This window comes from Bombina bombina, chromosome 5 (genome assembly GCF_027579735.1).
Source record: "Bombina bombina isolate aBomBom1 chromosome 5, aBomBom1.pri, whole genome shotgun sequence".
Classification (NCBI taxonomy): domain Eukaryota; kingdom Metazoa; phylum Chordata; class Amphibia; order Anura; family Bombinatoridae; genus Bombina; species Bombina bombina.
Genome location: NC_069503.1, coordinates 26309622 through 26327969, shown reverse-complemented (window position 1 = coordinate 26327969; position 18348 = coordinate 26309622). Strand labels below are relative to the sequence as shown.

The window sequence follows — 18348 nt, the reverse complement described above, 5'->3', positions numbered from 1 at the left end:
TCTGTGGAACACTCTGCCTGTGTGGTACTTGGTTCAGTAAGCCCTATTTACTGAACCAAGTGGGAGAAGCCAGGGACAAGTTATTTTACAGGTCTGGGGACATAGTCTTAAAGGGGCATTGTTCACCAAAGTCACAATATGTCCCCAGACGGTTCTTAAAGGGCCATACACACCCAATAAAAGTTAATATGTTTTCAGGGGCACAATCTTCCTGGGGCCATAGTCATGAGGAAGGAGGCTGGCAAATAGGCTTCTCCAAAATCCAGGGAAGCAGGGCAATTTTCCATTTAAAGGGCCAGTTACAAATAGCAGTTTGTAACATCAATGTTATACTATTATGGTTTTTTTTAACAAGTCAAGTAATAACACATCAAAATAATAAAGTACTGATTTTGGTGGAGGGGTGGGGGGTCACCTTTTTATGAAAAACAAAAAATTAAAAAAAAAAATATTTTTTAATTTTTATATAAAAAAAGGCTGTAATACCTAGATTGGCCAGGGGAGGCACTGCCTCACCTGCCTCCTATGAGTGCACGTCCCAATCTTAAGTATCAGCCAATTAGAAACCTGTATTTCCCTATAGGTTTATAATTAACTGTAGAGCCCAGATAAACCATTCTCATTTAATATTAGTGTGAAGCTGCTATTTGCTCCAGTAATAAATATCACTCAGCTTATGGCCCTGTTGTATCAGTCTCATCACATTTACTGATCTAATGATAAATATCTTGTGATCTGCATATTATTTTATTTCTAATGAGGTTATTTTATAATACATTTCTTATTTCTATTAACTGCACCTGTTTATCATCAGAACGTTTATCCCACTGATCTGTGACTGATTCTTGTTGTTAGTAAAGACCTTAGTAAGTGTATTCTGCACCTTCAGCTGCTGCTGTTTATGTCACATGATCACACACTTAAAGGGACAGTGTCCTGTAAATTTGTTTTTCCCTTAAAATAACATGAAACCCCACATGTTTTTTATTATTTAAATTATATTTGCTTCATTCTCTAGATATCCTTTATCGAAGCAGCTGCAATGCACTACTGGGAGCTAGCTGAGCATATAAGGTGAGCCAATGACAAGAGGCTTGTATGTGCCACTAATCAGCAGCTAGCGCACCATAGTGCATTAAATGCTTTGTCACAAAGGTCCCCAAGGGAATAAAGCAGATTTGATAATAGAAGGAAATTAGAAAGTTGTTTAAATTTGAATCATAAAAGTTTAATTGTGACTTTGCTGTCCCTCTAATGTGTTTCTAATGACTTGTTTTACCGGTGTATAAAATAGTATAAAGTGTATGGGAAATGTCTCCTTTAGCTTTATTTTTATATAAAATAACTGTTTGCTGTCTGTAATTTATTTTCATTATTAAATTGTACACAGCCTTTTAAATGACCTGAGGCTCCGGCCCCTACTTAGCATATGCAGGAGATCACATTATATAAACATATGAGTCTGTTATTGGCTGATAGCTGTCACATGGTACAGGAGTCTGTTATTGGCTGATAGCTGTCACATGGTACAGGAGTCTGTTATTGGCTGATAGCTGTCACATGGTACAGAGGCAGAACTACATTTATCAGAAAACAATCTACTGCTCTTTTAAGTTCATAATAAGTTTTATTGCATTGTATTTTTATTATGCATTTGTGGTTTTTTAATTCTATATTTTATGTTCCTTTTAAATGGACTGAATTTGTCAAAAGAACATCTCATTATATTATCACTCTATGTAAACACAAATTCTTTCTTTTCTTAACTCTATTCAAGATAACAATTGAAACTATCATTTTAGTGCCTATCTCTCCCACACCCCCTTGCAGTGTGATTTAAGACAACTCAGTATTGACCAAGAGAAGTTTAAGGACTGGGGGTGGAGCGCATGACAAAATGTCTGACAGTGAGAATTAGTAGGAAGTACAATACCAATACTGCAGTATGCAATTTAACTTCTATTGTAACAACTTATTTTAAAAATTTCTTTCAGGAGAAAATATTGTTTCATATAAATGATAGAAAACAAAGATTATAATATATTTGTAAAGTTGTGATATGGCCCCATAAATAGATTTTCTACCATTATGTTGTATAGATCTGGGAAGATTCATATTTAAGGGGTAATTATAACACTCACAGAGCTAACTGTACTAAATGCTTGTGCTGAATCAATAGCACATATGTAATAACCTAATCAGCTGATCTGTATCACATGCAATGTAATTATAACACTCACAGAGCTAACTGTACTAAATGCTTGTGCTGAATCAATAGCACATATGTAATAACCTAAACAGCTGATCTGTATCACATGCAATGTAATTATAACACTCACAGAGCTAACTGTACTAAATGCTTGTGCTGAATCAATAGCACATATGTAATAACCTAAACAGCTGATCTGTATCACATGCAATGTAATTATAACTCTCACAGAGCTAACTGTACTAAATGCTTGTGCTGAATCAATAGCACATATGTAATAACCTAAACAGCTGATCTGTATCACATGCAATGTAATTATAACACCCACAGAGCTAACTGTACTAAATGCTTGTGCCGAATCAATAGCACATATGTAATAACCTAATCAGCTGATCTGTATCACATGCAATGTAATTATAACACTCACAGAGCTAACTGTACTAAATGCTTGTGCTGAATCAATAGCACATATGTAATAACCTAAACAGCTGATCTGTATCACATGCAATGTAATTATAACACCCACAGAGCTAACTGTACTAAATGCTTGTGCTGAATCAATAGCACATATGTAATAACCTAATCAGCTGATCTGTATCACATGCAATGTAATTATAACACCCACAGAGCTAACTGTACTAAATGCTTGTGCTGAATCAGTAGCACATATGTAATAACCTAATCAGCTGATCTGTATCACATGCAATGTAATTATAACACCCACAGAGCTAACTGTACTAAATGCTTGTGCTGAATCAATAGCACATATGTAATAACCTAATCAGCTGATCTGTATCACATGCAATGTAATTATAACACCCACAGAGCTAACTGTACTAAATGCTTGTGCTGAATCAATAGCACATATGTAATAACCTAAACAGCTGATCTGTATCACATGCAATGTAATTATAACACTCACAGAGCTAACTGTACTAAATGCTTGTGCTGAGTCAATAGCACATATGTAATAACCTAATCAGCTGATCTGTATCACATGCAATGTAATTATAACACTCACAGAGCTAACTGTACTAAATGCTTGTGCTGAGTCAATAGCACATATGTAATAACCTAATCAGCTGATCTGTATCACATGCAATGTAATTATAACACCCACAGAGCTAACTGTACTAAATGCTTGTGCTGAATCAATAGCACATATGTAATAACCTAAACAGCTGATCTGTATCACATGCAATGTAATTATAACACTCACAGAGCTAACTGTACTAAATGCTTGTGCTGAATCAATAGCACATATGTAATAACCTAATCAGCTGATCTGTATCACATGCAATGTAATTATAACACCCACAGAGCTAACTGTACTAAATGCTTGTGCTGAATCAATAGCACATATGTAATAACCTAATCAGCTGATCTGTATCACATGCAATGTAATTATAACACCCACAGAGCTAACTGTACTAAATGCTTGTGCTGAATCAATAGCACATATGTAATAACCTAAACAGCTGATCTGTATCACATGCAATGTAATTATAACACTCACAGAGCTAACTGTACTAAATGCTTGTGCTGAATCAATAGCACATATGTAATAACCTAAACAGCTGATCTGTATCACATGCAATGTAATTATAACACCCACAGAGCTAACTGTACTAAATGCTTGTGCTGAATCAATAGCACATATGTAATAACCTAAACAGCTGATCTGTATCACATGCAATGTAATTATAACACCCACAGAGCTAACTGTACTAAATGCTTGTGCTGAATCAATAGCACATATGTAATAACCTAAACAGCTGATCTGTATCACATGCAATGTAATTATAACACTCACAGAGCTAACTGTACTAAATGCTTGTGCTGAGTCAATAGCACATATGTAATAACCTAATCAGCTGATCTGTATCACATGCAATGTAATTATAACACCCACAGAGCTAACTGTACTAAATGCTTGTGCTGAATCAATAGCACATATGTAATAACCTAATCAGCTGATCTGTATCACATGCAATGTAATTATAACACCCACAGAGCTAACTGTACTAAATGCTTGTGCTGAATCAATAGCACATATGTAATAACCTAATCAGCTGATCTGTATCACATGCAATGTAATTATAACACCCACAGAGCTAACTGTACTAAATGCTTGTGCTGAATCAATAGCACATATGTAATAACCTAATCAGCTGATCTGTATCACATGCAATGTAATTATAACACTCACAGAGCTAACTGTACTAAATGCTTGTGCTGAATCAATAGCACATATGTAATAACCTAAACAGCTGATCTGTATCACATGCAATGTAATTATAACACCCACAGAGCTAACTGTACTAAATGCTTGTGCTGAATCAATAGCACATATGTAATAACCTAAACAGCTGATCTGTATCACATGTAATGTAATTATAACACCCACAGAGCTAACTGTACTAAATGCTTGTGCTGAATCAATAGCACATATGTAATAACCTAAACAGCTGATCTGTATCACATGCAATGTAATTATAACACCCACAGAGCTAACTGTACTAAATGCTTGTGCTGAATCAATAGCACATATGTAATAACCTAAACAGCTGATCTGTATCACATGCAATGTAATTATAACACCCACAGAGCTAACTGTACTAAATGCTTGTGCTGAATCAATAGCACATATGTAATAACCTAAACAGCTGATCTGTATCACATGCAATGTAATTATAACACCCACAGCGCTAACTGTACTAAATGCTTGTGCTGAATCAATAGCACATATGTAATAACCTAAACAGCTGATCTGTATCACATGCAATGTAATTATAACACCCACAGCGCTAACTGTACTAAATGCTTGTGCTGAATCAATAGCACATATGTAATAACCTAATCAGCTGATCTGTATCACATGCAATGTAATTATAACACCCACAGAGCTAACTGTACTAAATGCTTGTGCTGAGTCAATAGCACATATGTAATAACCTAAACAGCTGATCTGTATCACATGCAATGTAATTATAACACCCACAGAGCTAACTGTACTAAATGCTTGTGCTGAATCAATAGCACATATGTAATAACCTAAACAGCTGATCTGTATCACATGCAATGTAATTATAACACCCACAGAGCTAACTGTACTAAATGCTTGTGCTGAATCAATAGCACATATGTAATAACCTAAACAGCTGATCTGTATCACATGCAATGTAATTATAACACCCACAGCGCTAACTGTACTAAATGCTTGTGCTGAATCAATAGCACATATGTAATAACCTAATCAGCTGATCTGTATCACATGCAATGTAATTATAACACTCACAGAGCTAACTGTACTAAATGCTTGTGCTGAATCAATAGCACATATGTAATAACCTAAACAGCTGATCTGTATCACATGCAATGTAATTATAACACCCACAGAGCTAACTGTACTAAATGCTTGTGCTGAATCAATAGCACATATGTAATAACCTAAACAGCTGATCTGTATCACATGAATTGTTATGTGTGCCTTTAATTATACCATACGTACAGTTAATCAGAACCATTATTTATTATTATCTGTCTAAACCATTTAATATACTTTTTACAGACACGGCCAGAGCACTGAGAGATATCAGGTAATGATGTAACTGGAGTGAATAAGGGAACCTTCTTCCTGAGCACAGACATTGGAGCCTGTTATCAGCATGAACTCATATGTGTTAGGTGAGTAAAATAGATATTCCATACCACCCAACTGTCCCGATTTCCGTGGGACAGTACCGATTATAGGGGTCTGTCCCGCTGTCCCAGGTTGCTAGCTATCTGTCCCCATGCATTTAAATTCTATTAGATACCTGTTAGATTCCCTGTGGAAAAGGAATGGTGTGTGGGTTAAGCAGCAGTAAGAAGGCTGTATACCCTCTGACCTCAGGTAATGGTGACCTCTAACCCCTGGTAGTGATGACGTCTAACCCCTGGTGATAATACTAGCATGCCTTCAGTTTTATACAATGAGCAGTGCTAACACCAGGGTAACGAGCAGTGGCAGCCGCAGACTGCCAGCTAATGTGCTTGCCAACCCCAGGACCCCATACAATGAATGTAGTGCGTGTGTCTATATGTATCCATAACTGTGTGTGTGTATCTGTATGTATAAGTTTATGCTATGTAATGTGTGTGTGTATCTGCATGTGTAAGTGTATGCTATGTAGTGTGTGTGTATCTGCATGTATAAGTGTATGCTATGTAGTGTGTATGTATCTGCATGTATAAGTGTATGCTATGTAGTGTGTGTATCTGCATGTGTAAGTGTATGCTATGTAGTGTGTGTGTATCTGCATGTATAAGTGTATGCTATGTAGTGTCTGTGTATCTGCATGTATAAGTGTATGCTATGTAGTGTGTATGTATCTGCATGTATAAGTGTATGCTATGTAGTGTGTGTGTATCTGCATGTGTAAGTGTATGCTATGTAGTGTGTGTATATCTGCATGTATAAGTGTATGCTATGTAGTGTCTGTGTATCTGCATGTATAAGTGTATGCTATGTAGTGTGTATGTATCTGCATGTATAAGTGTATGCTATGTAGTGTGTGTATCTGCATGTGTAAGTGTATGCTATGTAGTGTGTGTGTATCTGCATGTGTAAGTGTATGCTATGTAGTGTGTGTGTAAGTGTATGTGTGTGTGTATCTGCATGTATAAGTGTATGCTATGTAGTGTGTGTGTGTGTCTGCATGTATAAGTGTATGCTATGTAGTGTGTGTGTATCTGCATGTGTAAGTGTATGCTATGTAGTGTGTGTGTATCTGCATGTGTAAGTGTATGCTATGTAGTGTGTGTGTGTATCTGCATGTATAAGTGTATGCTATGTAGTGTGTGTGTATCTGCATGTATAAGTGTATGCTATGTAGTGTGTGTGTATCTGCATGTGTAAGTGTATGCTATGTAGTGTGTGTGTATCTGCATGTGTAAGTGTATGCTATGTAGTGTGTGTGTATCTGCATGTGTAAGTGTATGCTATGCAGTGTGTGTGTGTCTGCATGTGTAAGTGTATGCTATGTAGTGTGTGTGTGCATGTGTAAGTGTATGCTATGTAGTGTGTTACTGTGCATTTTTGCTGACTTTAAAGGCCAGAATCTAGAATATTAATAGGGAATGCAGAGAGCAGTTTTAAAGAATCTATTATTAAATGTCCAATTAAGATAAAAATATTTAGCGCTGTCTCTGCAAAGGCTAATTAAATACAGAGGTCACATGGCTATACTAGTGGTTTGAGCTTGTGTTTGATTTGCTGCCTAAGAGTATTAAAAGATATGACTTTATTTAGAATTTTATTTATATTACTTTGGTCTTATGATTTTTTTTTAAGCCCGTCCCTGCTCCTGCCTACCACATTTACATTTTTGCCGCAGGGGGGTGTCCCTCTTTTAAATTTTGAAATGTTGGGAGGTATGATATTATACTGACTTTATTTACTGGGAAAACAGAATAGATCACTCATTAAAGGGACACTGAACCCATTTTTTTTTCTTTCGTGATTCAGATAGAGCATGAAATTTTAAGCAACTTTCTAATTTACTCCTATTATAAAATTTTCTTCATTCTCTTGGTATCTTTATTTGAAATGCAAGAATGTAAGTTTAGATGCTGGCCCATTTTTGGTGAACAACATGGGTTGTCCTTGCTGATTGGTGGATACATTCATCCACCAATAAAAAAAGTGCTATCCTGAGTTCTGAACCACAAAAAAGCTTAGATGCCTTCTTTTTCAAATAAAGATAGCAAGAGAATGAAGAAAAATTGATAATAGGCGTAAATTAGAAAGTTGCTTAAAATTGCATGCTCTATCTGAATCACGAAAGAAAAAAATTGGGTTCAGTGTCCCTTTTAAACAAATATAATCTATTATATTTATATCTGAATCTTTAAGAACATTTGTGTCAGTGACGTTATAAAGAAGGAACAACTCCTATAGGACTGAGGAGAAGAGTAAAAAATACTACTCCCCCCCTCTGTCCTTATAGACAGACCATGTCTAACAACTGCCTAACCTCACCCCCAGGCCTGGTTCATTACTCAGAACAACTGCAACTCCATCTTCCCCTGCCCTGACCTCGCTCATGGAACACCAATAACTACACTTATGCCTATCTTGTTCCCATGTGTTTTACACCCACAACCCCCCCCCCCCCAGTGTTTCCCACCCCAGTGTTTCCCACCCCAGAACCACCACTGATTTGTGTGATTAATTTTACAGTGAGTATTTTTAAACTAATAAAGTTTTTGGCTGTTTATATAAATCAAGCAACCGCACCCTCTCAAAACATCTCACACTGATTATTAGTCTGTGAGGATTAAGACATGTTCTTACCCAACTGGTTAAAGGGACACTAAACCCAAATTTCTTTTTTAAGACAAGATGAGTCCACGGATCATCTTAATTACTAATGGGATATTCACCTCCTGGTCAGCAGGAGGCGGCAAAGAGCACCACAGCAGAGCTGTTAAATAGCTCCTCCCCTCCCTCCCACTCCAGTCATTCTCTTTGCCTACGTTAGTGATAGGAGGTAGTAAAGTGAGGTGTTAGAATAGATTCTTCAATCAAGAGTTTATTATTTTTAAAGTAGTGCAAGATTGTGCTGCTTTGTCCTAGGGTGTAGCCATAGTCCATATCAATCTCTTCGGTAGAGCTTTGGTGGCTTTAGAGCAATGGGAACTTGTGGGATATAATTCTCACTGTGCCTCCCATGTATTTTTGCTGCCCTGTATGCTTTAGTCTGAGGAAAAGATTACTCAGCATGCCTTTTTTCCACAGGTCAATGGGAGGGAGATGACCTCTTAAGCCTGTGAGCTGCCTAGCTGTCAGGCAGAAGTTAAGGTAAGTGCTACTTTATATATTTTCTGGGGGGAACCAGAAAGGAGTAAGCACACCCTTATTGTTATTAAGTGCAATAGGAAGGCACTTATATTGGGACACTAAGGACTCTCCTAGTCTGGAGAGGTATTGGGACAGCATTTATGTGCAGGCACTGGGGCTGGGGACCATTGTTTTGGTGGTTTTCACTTTATTCAAGAATCCTTTGCTCAGAAATCATGTATTTATGTGCTAAAACGGGACTGAGTTTTTCCTACTGATGTGATACGCCCACAATGGGTGGAGCTTCCGAGTTCGTGCCAATTCACTTGCGCATCGGGCAGGAAGTTACTCAGATCACATTTTCTGAGGTGCTGCTTTGAAACGCATGTTCCGTGTAGAGCATGCGTTTCTAGCACCGGTTGGGAAATCTGTACTGTAGCGCTCTGGTTTGAGGTTAATACTGCAATGCAACGGATGAGAATTGGCTACTGCAGCGCTGAGCGGATACACAGGCACCCATTTTCCGGTCAGGTAGGAGCACCTCAGCACGGTTGCTGGGGTGCAGAGGTGTTTTTTCTTCTTTTGGCATATTTTGGTAGCAAAATTTAACTTTACAGGCCTTAAAGTAAAAAAGTGGTTACTTTGAAATTAAAGAGACAGTAATGTCTTTTGGGTTTAAAATTTTTATCATATAAAAAAGTCAATTGTGAATAAGTGTGGACCAAGGGGCCTTACAAAATGTTTCTTGCTCCTTGTGTTTTGAAGCTAATGTGGAACCACCAATCCCTTTCTGTCCCACATGTATTGAGAGGACTTTAAATTATAGGGAAAAGATTTTTTTCTGAGCAAAACTTTTGAAAAATGGATGCTGCCCAAGGGTCTAATGACAAGGGTCAAGTTATGCCGCAGCTTTCTCCTCAAGCGTACCAAAGTTTACCGCCCGCATAAGCAGTGCCCTGCACTTCTGCTCTAGTGCCCACTGAAGTTACTTTAAAAGACATAGTTTCTCTCATGTCTTCTACAATTTCTGATGCATTGTCTGCCTTTCCAATGTTGCAGGGCAAACATAAGAAGAAAACCAGAGATTCTGTAAGTTCTGACGCCATTGTGGTAATTTCGGAGGTACCCTCCCGAGGACACGAAGAGGGAGGGTACTGCTGTAGTATCTGAGGGGGAAATCTCGGATTCAGAAAGTGCTTTGCCTCTGACGGATTCAAAGGTTGTAACTTTTAGATTTACTAAGGAATGGGAGAGACCAGGCATTCCTTTTTCTCCTTCTCCTATTTTCAAGAAGATGTTTCCAATGGCTGACTCTCTTTTAAGGAGGTTTGGCAAACAGTTCCTAAGGTGGAAGGCGCTGTTTCCACCTTAGCCAAGAGAACTACTATTCCCATAGAGGATAGTTGTGCTTTCAAGGACCCTATGGATAAGAAGTTAGAGGGTAAGAGAAACAAACAGAAAGGAAGACAGAGTAATTTTCGTTCCTTTCGAAACTTCAAAGGAAATTCTTCCTCTTCCTTCTCTAAGCAGGAACAATCTAAACCTGCATGGAGACCTAACCAGTCTTGGACTAAGGGAAAGCAGTCCAAGAAGCCTGCTATTGAATCCAAGACAGCATGAAGGGCATGCCCCCGATCCGGATCTTGTAGGGGGCAGACTTTCCTTCGCTCGGGTTTGGGTTCAGGATGTTCAGGATCCATGGGCAATAGAGATTGTGTCCCAGGGATACAAACTAGAGTTCAAAAGTTTTCCTCCCAGAGGCAGATTTCTACTTTCAAAGTTATCTGCAAACCAGACACAGAGAGAGGCGTTCTTACATTGCGTAATCTCTGCCCTGGGAGTGATTGTTCTTTTTTTTTTTTTTTATTTCTTTATTATACATTGCCATCATACGATACAGTAAACAAGAGTCCAGACGTTCGTCATAACATAGGGCTTAATACACAGAATTAATACCTTCTCTGAATAAGTCTGTTAGGAAAATAATCATCCGATTAATTTAACACCAAGAAAAACATAAAAATACAATCTGCAAGTTTAAATGTATTTCCATCCTGGAGAAACATTAAACGATAAAATGAAATGGCAATGTATTTTTTTCCCCTTATAAATCTAATAGTAAAAAATAAAGTGAAACAGCGACCAAGAAAAAAAAAAAAAAAAGGGGGGACAAGATGGGAAAAGGAAGAAGGGACCTCCAGGCCCGCAAGGAACTACCTTATGAATTGTAGCTGATAGAGGAGACAAATGGAGACAGAATCCGCTGCTGGAGCTGTAATGGGTAAGTCTTAATGATATGTGCCCACTCTACCAAAAATGTTTTAATTCTTTTTTCCGAAGCCTGGGATAAATGAAAAGATTCATATATAATTTGGGATTGTATCCCTTTAAGAATTAACCCTAGGCTGGGAGCACACTTAGCGATCCAGGATTTAAAAATATTATATCTAACAATAAGTATAATGGTGTTTAAGATCCGAATTTTTGAATCTGTCCTGGGATTAAGAACCAAACAGACTATATCTTCCATGGAAAACGAGTAAGCCCCATTATAGAGTCTATTGAACCAATATTGAATTTTCTGCCAGAGTTGTTTTATTTTGGGGCAGTGCCATATCATATTCATGAGATCAGCTTTACCATATGAGCAACGCGGGCAATCAGGTACTTTTAGAGGATAGAATTTAGCTAACCTAAGAGGCGATAAATAGAATTTATTCATTAATTTGACATGAGATTCTTTCCAGCTTACTGATATAGGGTAACTGACTACCATCTCAAGACTATGGGAAATCTTCTCCTGATCAATCGTAGAGATTTAAGGGCGCCAAGAATTAACTAATTTTTCCCCCGCCAGTATGCCCTGTTTAGTAAATAAGGGAGATTGATGTATCTCCAGCTATAAATTTTTGGATACAGATCTTGACCTCGGACCACTCAGACCTAGTTGAGGAGTACCAGCTTTGAGAGCTGACATAATGACGGATTTGAAGGTATGCAAAATAATTCCCCATATTCAGGGAAAATTTTTAAAGCAATCACTTCCCAAGATAGAATCTGACATTGATCACTCAGTAACTGATAAATATCCTTGAGACCTTTGTCCTGCCATTCTTGGAATACTTTTTGGTCTATTCCTGGAATAAAAAGCGGGTTACCCCTGATAGGTGGGAAGTCAGAGAGTAAAGGATCAATTTTTAATATGTAACAAAACTTTTGCCATGCACAAATCGGGTTTCTAAAAGACTGTAAGATAGAAACTTTCCGACGAAGTTTATGTATTGGGCAGTGTAAAAGAGCCTTCAATGACCATGGATCCGTCAACTGGGATTCAAAGTCAAGAGAAGCAACCCTATTAGTTTGAGCTAACCAATCCATAGCTATCTTAACAAGTGAAGCAAGATTGTAAAATCTAATGTTAGGAAGGGCTAAACCAGCATTTGAAGTTTTTTGTGAGAGTCTATCTAGTGATGTACGCGATTTTTTTTGTTTCCAGATAAATTTAGAAAACCAAGAGTTCAATTTGCGTATATCTTTGTTTAGTAAGATTAATGGCAAATTTTGCATAGGATAAAGAATCCGTCTTCTTTGATTTTTTGAAAAATCGCACCAAAATTCGCTGAATACCAGTGTTTAGGGTTTTTATGGATCTCCAGCCCCAAATATTTTATGGCGGTAACTGTACGAAACATTAAATTGTTTTGTTCATTATTATGTTTACCTAGTCACATAAATTCGCTTTTATCCAAATTGGACTTATATCCCGTGAAGGAGCTAAATTCCTCCAAGGTACTTATGACCTTAGGGATTGTCTCCCTGGTATTTTGTAAACATATTAAGATATCATCCGCGTAAAGTAATACTTTTAAGTTTTGATCTAGTGCCGGAATCCCAGGCAAGATTTCTCTCAGCCTGGTTGCAAGCGGCTCAAGGGCGATATTAAACAAAAGAGGTGAGAGGGGACATCCCTGTCTTGTCCCCCTCTCTAAAATTATCTTAGGAGAGAACATACGATTAACAATCAGAAATGATACTGGGTCCCGATGAATTTTCCGGACAAAGTGCACAAAATTATTTGCAAAGCCAAATTTCGCTAGAGTCATAAACAGATGTGACCAAGCAATGCTGTCAAAAGCCTTGACTGCATGTATTGTGAGAACCGCTATATCCTGTAAGTCGCTTTTCTCTCTAAACTGGTCACTGTTCCAAATATAGTCTACCAGAGTGGTCAATCTCCGAATGTTCTTTGTAGGGTTTCGCGTTTTCATAAATCCAACCTGGTCGGGATGGATGAGTTTATCCAAACAACATGCAAGTCTACGGGCAATGATCGATGTTAAAAATGTTATAATCCGCGTTGAGCACTGAAATTGGCCTGTATGAAGCTGGGTCTTCTGGGTTCTTCCCTTTTTTTAGTATTAATGAAATATTTGCTGCTGCAAAAAAACTTGAGATTGGATTATCAGAGACATAATAACTATTGTACAATTTCTCTAAAGCTGGGGTTATATCTTCCGCTAGACTTTTATAAAATTCCGCTGGAAACCCATCAGGGCCAGCGGATTTATTCAGTTTGGCCAAGTCAATGGGTTTAAAATTTCTTCAATAGTAATTGGGGCATTAAGAACTTCTAACTCCTCCTTCTGAATTTTAGGTAAGATAATCTTATCCCATAAATTTTCTTGATTAGTGAAATTACATTCCCACCTAGAGTATAATTGCTTATAATATTTAAAAAAGACTCCACATATCTCCTCAGGGTTAGTATATCTTATATTTCCCTCCTTGATACTAGGAATAAAACTCTTCTTTTTCCTTACTTTAACCAATTTAGCCAGGTTTTTAGCTGAGCTACCATGAAAACTCCTAAAATATAAATTAATTTTAGTCTCTTCCTCTAGATGTTTTTGTGCCAAGAATATATCCCTCTCCTTTCTATGATCTATATACTTGTTCCAACTACTGTTAGAGCGGTCTCTACAAAAATTCTTATAGGCATTTTTGACCTGATTATTTAATTGTAAGTCTCTAGCCCGTTGTTTCTTGTTCCTAATATCTATGTATGTCATAATTTCGCCTCGGACGGCTTTTGATGCCTCCCAAAAAGTTTCAATCTTATGAAGATAAGATATATTGCGGGTACAGTAATCCTTACAAGTCTGTTTCACCCAGTGTACAAACCTAGGGTTGTTATAAAGATGACGTGGGTAAAAAAAATGCCCTAGGAATTTTAAATTTAGAGCTATCATGACACTTTAGTGTCAAGGATATGGTCGAGTGGTCCGAGATCAAGATTTCTCCAATTCCTGCCTCTGTTTTACAAATCGATAGTGATTCAGAGATTAGAAATAAGTCAATTTGAGCAAATGTCCTATGTGATTTAGATTCACACGTGAAACACAATAAATCGGGATTATGGCACCGCAATATATCAATAACATGCAGTTTGTTGTGTACCCTCCGTTTTTATACCGCATTAGATTGTGTTCCTTTACCCCTTTCTTTCCTATTTTAATCCACAATTATTGTTCTTAACCTTACATTTGTCTATTTGTTGTTTTTAATTTTTAATTTTAATTGTGACATGGATAAATGTAAAATTTGTTATTAAAATTGTTATTATCTTTTAAATGTAGTTAGAAACATAGATATTGACGGCAGATAAGAGCCATAGGCCCAGCAAGTCTGCCCGACCTTACCTAACAGTATAAACTTATCTAGTTCGTAGGATAGCCCTATGCTTGTCCCATGCATTTTTAAAGTCCCCCACAGTGTTTGTTGCTACTACCTCTTGAGGAAGTTTATTCCATAAATCAATCACTCTTTCTGTAAAGAAGCTTCCTCAAATTACTCCTGAATCTACTACCCTTTAGCTTGAGCTCATGACCCCTTGTTCTTGAATTTTCCATTTTATGTAAAATACCCACAGCCTCAGTTTTACTAAACCCTTTAATGTACTTGAAAGTTGCTATCATATCACCTCTTTCCCTTCTCTCCTCTAAGCTATACATATTTAGGTCATTGAGCCTATCCTGGTAAGTTTTATTTTTTAGACCATGTACCATTTTGGTAGCCCTCCTTTGCACAGATTCAAGTTTGTTAATATCCTTCTGAAGATATGGCCTCCAGAACTGCACACAATACTCAAGATGAGGCCTAACTAATGATCTATAAAGTGGCATAAGAACCTTACTATTTCTGCTGCAAATACCTCTACCAATACATCCAAGCATTCTGCTAGCCTTACTCGCTGCATTACTACATTGTTTACTAAGTTTTAAATCATCTGAAATAATAATTCCCAAGTCCTGTTCCTCGTCTGTAACAGTCAGTAAAGTGTCATTGAGTCTGTAATTAACATTTGGATTTTTCTTCCCTAAATGCATTATTTTACACTTTGCTGTGTTAAACTTTAGATCCCAGTCGTTTGTCCAATCCTCCAATTGTTGTATATCACTTCTCATTTTGTCTACCCCCCCTGGAACATCCACTCTGTTACAAATTTTTGAATCATCTGCAAAGAGACATACTTTCCCCTGTAGCCCTTTGCTGATATCGCAGATAAATATGTTAAACAAAACAGGCCCCAGAACTGACCCCTGAGGAACACCACTAGTAACAGCCCCCTCTGCTGAATGAACTCCATTTACTAAGACACTTTGTTTTCTGTCCTTAAGCCAGCATTCCACCCAGTTTACAATTTTTGAATCTAGACCAAGGAGATATAGTTTGTGAATAAGTTTATTGTGTGGGACGGTGTCAAATGCTTTGCTGAAATCTAGATATGCTACATCAACTGCTCCTCCCTTGTCTAATACTTTTGTTACATAATCAAAGAAGTCAATTAGATTAGTCTGACATGATCTCCCTGAAGTAAAACCATGCTGATTTTGGTCCTCTAAATTGTTTGTCTTTATGTAAGTCATAATTCTTTCTTTTAAGAGGCTATCCATTAATTTCCCTACTACTGAAGTTAAACTAACTGGCCTGTAGTTGCCAGATTCTTCTCTACTGCCCTTTTTATGAAGAGGTATTACATTTGCTATTCTCCAATCATCTGGGACAGCTCCTGTTAATAGTGACTGATTAAACAGATCAGTTAATGGGACAGTTAGCACTGATCGAAGTTCTTTTAAAACCCTTGGATGAATATTATCAGGACCCACTGCCTTTGTAACATTTATTTTTGATAATGCTAACAAAACCTCATCCTCTGTAAAAAGATTACTGTTAAGCTTGTTTCTATTTTGCGTAGCATCCCTTAATGTAGACATTGTATCTTCACAATCTTTAGTGAAAACAGAACAGAAGTAATCATTGAGACAGTCTGCAATCTGCTTATCACCTTCTATTATTCTACCATCAACTGATTTCAATTTTACTATTCCTACCTTATTTTTTCTTCTTTCACTGATATATCTAAAGAATGTTTTGTCCCCATGTTTTACTGACTGTGCTATCTTCTCTTCTGCATGAGCTTTAACCTTCCTAATTAACTGCTTAGTCTTTTTTTGTTGGAGTCTCCATATTTTTGCCACCTTAACTTGTTTTTATATTTATATTCAAATTATATTTACATTTTATTGGCTACATATTGGTGTTTATTCATTGCAACCAGCGTCACATAATTTTCATTGTCACTTACTGGTTCCCACGGATTTTTGTATCTCACGATTTCCATCGTATTAGACCTGGCCTTGGTTTAGGCGCTCCTTCTACTTACCTTTTAGCACATACCTGTTTTACAAATCGATAATGATTCAGAGATTAGAAATAAGTCAATTTGAGCAAATATCCTATGTGATTTAGATTCACACGTGAAACACAATAAATCGGGATTATGGCACCGTCATATATCAATAACATGCAGTTTCTGGCAGAGTCTAGCAAAATATTTTGAGCTTCTCCTAATCTCTGGAAGATTTTTCTGTGAAAATCTGTCTACTTCAGGGCATAGAGTCATATTAAAGTCTCCACCCAGTATAACATTCTCTTTTATATGAGGAAAAAGTTTGACTTTAATATTCTCCCAGAACTCACTGGAAAATTTATTTGGACCGTAAACATTGCAGAGAATAAATTTAATATTGTTAATAATAATTTGTAATATAATAAACCTAGCAGCGGAATCTGTCTCCACCCGTAAGATCTTGTAGCCAAGAGATTTCCTAATCAAGATTGCTACGCCACATTTTCTTCTGCTAGAAGAAGAAGCAATTACTTCCCCTACCCATTTTGTCTTAAGCTTTGCAGCCTCCAGTTCTGTAAGATGAGTCTCTTGAATAAAAACAATGTCTGGTTTCTGTTTAGCCAATAACTTAATAATCAATTTAAGTTTCATGGGAGAGACAATCCCTCCTACATTCCAAGATAAAAGTTTAATATCCACTAACGGCTCTTAAAAACAATTAAGAACGCATTCCCTTCGCGGGTCCAGAGGGGGGAGGAGGGGAGGGAAAAGGGATGGAAAAAGAAAAGGGAGAAAAAAAAAAAAGGGGAAAATGCAAAAGGGAGAAACCACAATATAAAGAAGAGATGCATAGTTCAGCCCTAAAAATAGACCCAAGGAAAAGCATAACACTTTGGGTCCTACTATTCCCTCCATTTGATCCTTAAAAAAAAAAACTGAAGAAGCTAGACATACAGTTATTTGTCATTTAATAATTTTTTTATCTCCCCCACCTCTCGATAGGTTTTTCTGTCACCGTTATGTTCAACAATTATACTGGCAGGATAAACCATCCAAGCATTAAAGCCTTTGCTAATAAGTTGCGAACAGAACGGTGCCATTAACTTCCTTTTCGAGGAGGTTTCTACAGAATAATCCCGTTCTATGAGCTCTCTCTATAGCAATTGGGAGCTTCTGCTGAGGAAAACATAGAGCCTGTGGTAATATACATGAAGTAAATTGAAGTAAATCCTTAAATTCCCCGGTCTTAGGGGAATTTAAATGCGTCTGGAGGATCGATCCAGACACATTTGTAGGTCAGCAATTTTAGATTTCTGTCTGGTTATAATATCCCCTTGCGCATTAACTTGGTCTTCTACCTCCGAAACTCTATTCTCCACCTCCAACATTCTATTAGAGAATTGTTTGACTTCCGAAGAGAGATTAGATATTACTGTAGAGATTGAGCCTAGCTCGGTCTTAATGATCTCAAATTGTGGCGTAAATAAATCTGTTAAATGAGTAATTAGCATCTGAGTATCACATATATTGGGCAATACCTCATTAGAACCATTTAAACTAGCCTCCCCCGGCCTATTTTTTTATCTTTACCTTTAACAGGCATTCTGGGTGAAGAAGCTTTAGCTT

At 37.2% G+C, this 18348-nt stretch overlaps 1 protein-coding gene across 1 annotated transcript in view; it reads left to right on the top strand.

Annotated features, from left to right (window-relative positions):
* LOC128659731 (oocyte zinc finger protein XlCOF6-like) overlaps positions 1-18348 on the top strand; it is a 665326-nt gene that overhangs the window by 401603 nt on the left and 245375 nt on the right. The window contains exon 2 of the mRNA XM_053713311.1: positions 5781-5896. The gene's annotated coding sequence lies outside the window, so the exon portion shown is untranslated. The remainder of the gene's footprint in view (positions 1-5780; positions 5897-18348) is intronic.